We start from the raw sequence: 5,672 nt of genomic DNA, 5'->3' as shown, positions 1-5,672 counted from the left end.
TGTGAGGGCACCTTGCCCCCACCCCACTCCCAGCTAGCCTGCCCACTAGTGGTTGAGGGACTGTCAGTCAAAGTTCTAAGGATGGTTTTCCCCTGAGGGTTGCAGGCACCAAGGCATGATCAAGGAGCTCTGAGCAGGTCCTTCTGCCTTCTGGGCTCGCCTCCAAACAACGGCGCTGTGAGAGAGCAGCCTGCTATTCACACGATTTTTCTCCCATTTAGTTTGGAGTGGAATATATTCCTTTTTTTTTTTTTTAACCTGACACCCACAACTTCATGACTGCAGCTGTGTATAACTCTCTCACACAAGGAGGGAACCCTGACCAAATTCATCCTTTTTCCTCCTATTTCTCTCAGTGTTGGGATAGTAGAGGTGGTGAGGTGAAAGATTTACGCCACAAAGGAAACAGTGAGGTACAGCCCGTTTTCTCCTCCGAAGCTCCTGCCGGAGGTGGGGGAGGTGTGGGGAAGCCCTGATACCAACAGCTGGGGCCCAGCCTCCTCTTAACAGTCAGCTTCTCTCCTTTCTGAGTCCCCAGCAGTAGGAGGGGAGAGTCTGACCAGGGACATCGTGGAACAGCAAACGCGAGGGATAAGTGAGTTCAGTTCTGTAGGTAGGTGTCTGCTCCCTCCTCAGTGTGCTTCAGTTCCTTCCTCCCGCCCACCTCAGGTGAAAAGATCAGCAGGAAATTCTTTTGCCTCTTCGCAGCCTCCAAGTCTTTAATTTTCTTGCACCAATCGTCTTTGCAGGAGGATGAGAAACGAGCTATGATAGGAGATGCAGGAAGTTGAAGACAGCTGATTGGTGCTAATGGGTGTGGGGCGTGTCCTGCCTCTGTCCCATCTTCTCTCCATAATCACGGAAGGCTTTTAGCAGAGTCCTACAGCCTGGGTAGACTTGAGCCATCCCTCATGGCCTGGCTGACTAGTCCCTGAGCGTCGTGATTGGGGCCCACCACATCCTTTCCAACCTTACTCAGGTGGTGACTCTGCCTTAGATCACTGCACCGTGGCTTGAGCACTTTGTCTCTGCTCCGGAAGAGGTTTTGCTCTGTCACAGGTCTCCTCCTCCAGAGGCCAGTGCATCAAAAGAGAGTCAGCACCCTGTAAATAGCTGTGTTCCTAGGTGAGTGGCAGGTATCACACACGCATGTGTTGCCTGCTGTGACGAGAATGCAATGCGCTAGTAGAAAGAGACAATTGGTTCTTTGTTACAGCATTCCACACTGGGTTCCACTTTCTTGGGGGGGGGCGGGGCGGGGCGGGGAGGGAACTATTGAATGCCTAGAATTCCTAAGGGTGAGAGAGAGAGACTTAGAGGCACTGGGGGGCAGGGGGAGGGACGGCGTACTGCCCCCCCCTCCCCGTCTACTATGCCCTAGTTATGTGAACTCCGGTACTTGATCTCTTGATATCCCTAGTTTCCTCATGAGTAAAATGGGAGTGCTCACAGCACTAACTAATCTCATGTGTAGAGCATTTAACATGTCGGCTAGCACACAATAAGCACGGTACAAATTTGCCGTTATGAACACTGTCACTCTGAAGAGTTCCTTACTGCTTGTAACTAGGAACTGTAATTCTTTTTCCTTAGTTTTCCAAAGAAAGAAAGAAAGAAAGAAAGAAAGAAAGAAAGAAAGAAAGAAAGAAAGAAAGTTTTATTTTATTTTTTAAAGTGTACGTATGGGGCTGGGTGTGGTGGTACACCCTCTTAATCCCAGCACTTGGGAGACGGAGACAAGTGGATCTCTATGAGTTCCAGGCCAGTCTGGTCTACATGGCAGAGCTATATAGTGAGACTCCCAACACACACACACACACACACACACACACACACACACGAATGAGTGTTTCACCTACAAGTGTGTGCGCACTGCATGTATATGTAATGTCCCAGGAGGCTAGACAAGGCGATCAGATCTTCTGGAATTGGAGTTACAGGCAGTAGTGAGGAGCCATATAAGTGCTGAGAACTGAGCTCGGGTTCTCTAGAGGATTAGCAAGTGCTTTTAGCAACTGAAACATTCCTCCAGCACCTATTTTTCTTCTTTTAAATTATGTGTATGCATGGGTGAGTATGTGCACATTTGCATGTGTGTGTGTGTGACTGTGGAGACCAGAGATGTTGAGTTTTCCTGGAGCTGGAGTTACAGGCAGTTGTGAGCTGCCTGACATGAATGAAGTCAGGCCCAATTTTCTTTAAGGCGTTCAGTCCTTGGACCCCAGTGGCGCCATCTAGTGGAGGGTATCAAACATGACACACGTCAGCTCTTACAGGTCTCAATTTCCACCCCAACTACCCATCTCTCCTGTTGGAGTGTGGAGGCCTCAGAAATGATGAGGGAGACTGTGTTCTAACAAAATATTGACAAAAACAGAAAACAGGCCAGGTTTGCCCAGCAGGTCATCATTTGCCAACTCCTGATCTGTGGCAATTCCTCTCACAGACATTGTCTCCATCCTTTCTTTACCAGTCTTCTGCCATAAAGCTTGACTATGGGTCTGCTCACTTCCCCTAAGAGAAAAACGACAAAATACACACAGAAGTGGAAACTTGGGAGTGAAAACTAGGAAGACATTCTAATCTGTTTCCTCTTTGCTTACAGCAGTGACATAACACACAGAAAAGATGAATCCAAAGCAAGGAATTATGTGTACAGAAACCAACTTTCTTCTGGAAGCTTAAGTCGTTCTTCTGTCAGTCCATCTTTACTGCTCGTGTGGTGTTTCCCATAGGACCCTGATTCCCAGGATTCCGTTTCTTCTACCTTTTCTAAGAAGCCGGCTGAGACCCCGCCATGCAGCTTTCTTCTCCGTCCCCTGAAGTCCCACAACAGTGGACGCAGAGCTTAATGAAGTAGCAAAGATCCAAGCTCAAGGTATGGGGGCTGCTGCTACATGAGCTGAGCAAAGAACTTGAGAAGTCTGTCCGGCTGGGGATGTAGGTCAGTGGTGGAATGCTGGCGTAGCATGCATGAGGCCCTGGGTTCTGTCCAGCTGGCGTCATACAGAATGGACCACAGTGACACATACCCCAGCTCTGGGTAGACAGATGCAGGAGGACCAGAAGTTCAAAGTCATCCTCATTCAGCCTGGAAGAAATGAGGTTTTTTGTTTTGTTTTGTTTTGTTGTTTTTTTTTTTTTTTTTTTTTTTCCTAACAAAAAAAGTAAAAAATTAAGAAGGTCAAATATGGAGTCTGGAACATGCTTTATTTTACTTGCTTTATAAGGTAGTTTGAAATCACACATGGATTTGACTTGCCAGTTGGCACAGGGAATCCTGGCCCTGTCTGATATCTTACCACTTCTCCTCCTGATGCCTACCACTGACTCCCAGCATGCTCTAAGCTTCTCTGGGCAACTCCTGGTCTGTCTTCTGTCCTGCTACAGGGCATGGCTGCTTGTGAGGCAAAATGTGGGGAGTTTGACTACACTTATCCCAAGCATTGCTGAGATACCGCTCTGGGGGTGGGAAAGTGCAGTCTGAGAGGTGAGAAAGCAGAAGCTGGTATTCTCTGGCTTCTGGGGGCCCCAGTTGCTGCTGGAGAACTGCACAGAGAAGTTGGAATGAAGTATTGGGGATCCACAGGTCCACCATGGGGCCGGGACCAGGCGCTCCCAAACTCCTGGACACCCAGATGCTCGCTGAGTCACAAGGAGCTGAGAGCAGAGTTGAGGGCCGTGGGCTGAAGCTGGGGGAGGGGGGCAGAAGAAGGGGGAGGCTCCAGCTTAGCTCAGCACTGATTGTCCTTAGCTTGGTGGCAGTTGTGGCTGGAAGCACAGAGAGGCCTTCTATGGGAGATTTAGCTGCAGCTAGATAGTCTAATGCCTTCTCCATGGCTCCCCATGGCCAATCTTGATGAAAGAGACAGTCTGTGGTTCTAAACTATTCATTGTGGAAAATGGATGCATACTGTACTAACTTCTAAGGGTAGACCCAAGATTAAATACCTTTTGTAGGGAGGAATGGGAAGGGGGGCTTATTGGCAAAACCCTCTAGGCACCTCATTAGCATGGAGAACTCTGTTCTGGGCCTCCATGACCACGGGCCACATTTCCTTATGTAGGGAGTGTGGAACTTGTTCCAGGCCAAGAATTTGACAGGGAGCTGGGAGGTGCCTACTGTCTCAGATATGTACCCACTGAGTCTTCAGGTCTCAACCCGCTCTACCTTGCAAAGTCTCCTAGCCTGGTTTTACATTCCACAGGCAACGAACATCATTGTTATCCATGTTGATCTGGTCCTGGGAGGCACTAATCTGGAATGTTATTATTGATTATCTAGGCTGTCATGTCCCTGGACTTGTGACTCTTGTAGGAATATTTTCTGTTTCAGTGTGGTGTGTTTCCTGAGAGATTGGAGGATACTTAATGATTGACCAGCTATATCCTCTGTGGGGATTAATATATTGCCTTAGTAGGGTTCAAGGACCAGAGAAAGACCACACATGACTATTCTGAAATGTTCTAGTCATCTGTGACAGGAGCTGTATGGAACTGTCACTGAAGGGGCGGAGAGGCAGTAACATGTACACAGAGAACTCCTCAACTTCGGCTCTCAGCTCTGTTCTGAGCATCAGGCTTGGTGGGTGGAACCCAATGGTGTGGCTCAGGTTGAGTCCTTATAGAACACAGACACTTTGTGGCTCATTTCCATCAGTTAGACTCCGGGTGTACCTCTACCCAGAAAGGACTAATAACCATCTCTTCTAGAGATAAGGGCAAGCCGGAGGCTACCACTTGGTGACCCACACTCTGCACAGTTCTTGGGCTTTGCTGTAGGGAAAACAGGCAACGGCCACCCACCCTGCACTTAGGAAACTCATGTGAGTTAGCTGGTGAGCAGCTCACAGATCATATCAGAGGGTGTGATGCTCGGCCCAGGGAGTGGCACTATTAGAAAGTGTGACCCTGTTGGAGTTGGTGTGGCCTTGTTGGAGTAGGTGTGTCACTGTGGGTGTGGGTTTTAAGACCCTCATCCTAGCTGCCTGGAAGCCAGTATTCTGCTAGCAGCCTTCAGATGAAGATGTAGAACTCTCAGCTCCTTCTGCACCATGCCTGCCTGGATGCTGCCATGTTCCCACCTTGATGATAATGGACTGAACCTCTGAACCCATAAGCCAGCCCCAATTAAATGTTGTCCTTATAAGAGTTGCCTTGGTCATGGTGTCTGTTCACAGCAGTAAAACCCTAACTAAGACTGAGGGGTACAGAGAGAGGAGTGACGGATCATGCTACTGTCTGAGGCTGGCATCAGGGAAGGTCCAGCCCCAGACCTCCCATATACAGAGTGAAGTCCCTCCAGTTGCTGTGTCAGCTCTGAGAGCCTGTCTGAGGTCACTTTCAGCCGTGGAGCTGGTTTCCGATTGCTATTACCCGGTACCTCCCAGCTCTACTTAAAAATAGCAATGATCCTGAATAGGTCAGAAAAAAAAAATCAATGGATCCATGTAAGCCTCGGACAAAAAAACAAGTAAAAAGCCCCGAAGTTTAGGGAAACAAAATAGAAAGCCATTCTCCCTTCCCAACTAAACCATGCAGTCAGGGATGCAAAGAAAGAAACACGAAGAGGGAACAGAGCAAGGAATTCAAAAGCAAAGCTCGGCTGACTACAGGAGACTGGCGTCAAAGGGCTCTGGGAGGCTGGGAAACTTTCTTCTGCCTGAATGTGG

At 48.6% G+C, this 5,672-nt stretch overlaps 1 long non-coding RNA gene across 1 annotated transcript; it reads left to right on the top strand.

Moving 5' to 3' along the window:
- Positions 1-513: 513 nt before the first annotated feature.
- On the top strand, positions 514-5,151 carry LOC143438605 (uncharacterized). The gene is made up of 2 exons (XR_013107336.1): positions 514-1,125; positions 2,606-5,151. It is a non-coding gene; the product is annotated as an uncharacterized LOC143438605 (long non-coding RNA).
- Positions 5,152-5,672: the final 521 nt, after the last annotated feature.

The sequence above is a fragment of the Arvicanthis niloticus genome, chromosome 1 (assembly GCF_011762505.2).
Source record: "Arvicanthis niloticus isolate mArvNil1 chromosome 1, mArvNil1.pat.X, whole genome shotgun sequence".
NCBI classification, from domain to species: Eukaryota; Metazoa; Chordata; class Mammalia; order Rodentia; family Muridae; genus Arvicanthis; species Arvicanthis niloticus.
The sequence above is the reverse complement of the archived record's forward strand: the minus strand, read 5'-3'. Positions and strand labels throughout refer to the sequence as shown.